Source organism: Chinchilla lanigera, unplaced genomic scaffold (assembly GCF_000276665.1).
Source record: "Chinchilla lanigera isolate Chin_1 unplaced genomic scaffold, ChiLan1.0 scaffold00177, whole genome shotgun sequence".
Lineage (NCBI taxonomy): Eukaryota > Metazoa > Chordata > Mammalia > Rodentia > Chinchillidae > Chinchilla > Chinchilla lanigera.
Window position 1 is genome coordinate 1262109 of NW_004955578.1, and position 630 is coordinate 1262738.

Below are 630 nucleotides of genomic sequence, written 5' to 3' on the forward strand. Positions count from 1 at the left end.
CCAGTGCAGATCCCTCAGCCTTCTGGCACAGATCCTTCATCCTACTGGATCAGACTTTCTAGCTTCCACCACTGACCTTTGGGCCTTCCTAGTGCAGATTCTTGGTATAGACTTTCATGAGACATTGTTGTGGGTCTAGGCCTCCAGTTGGACTCATGGAGGACAGTGCTGTGGGCTCTAGGTCTTCAGCTGGACTCGTGCAGGACATTACCAGGGATCTGGGCCCTGAGCTGGATTCTTTGGGTCTCTAGTGCATGGACAGATTTCCTGTACTCTTTTGCATTTGACTCTTTGCGTGAATATTATAATCCTATAAATTATGTGTCCTGTATTAAATTATTTCCCTTACAAACTCTGACTACAACACCATCTACAGCAAATAAAATGCCTTATGCCTAATATATGCATATATAATATATATATATTATATATATAACATATTGTATGCTCACTGTATATTTGTTGAATGAATTGAATGGGTAATAAACTTATTTAAATGAAAAAGTAGGCATTTTGAATTTGATTGCTTCTACTCACACAGCAAACAGTATATACTTATTAATAAGTGATATTTAGATAAGAAAAATAGTGTTAAGCAAAAATTTTAAAATAAAAGAATATTCTCATTAA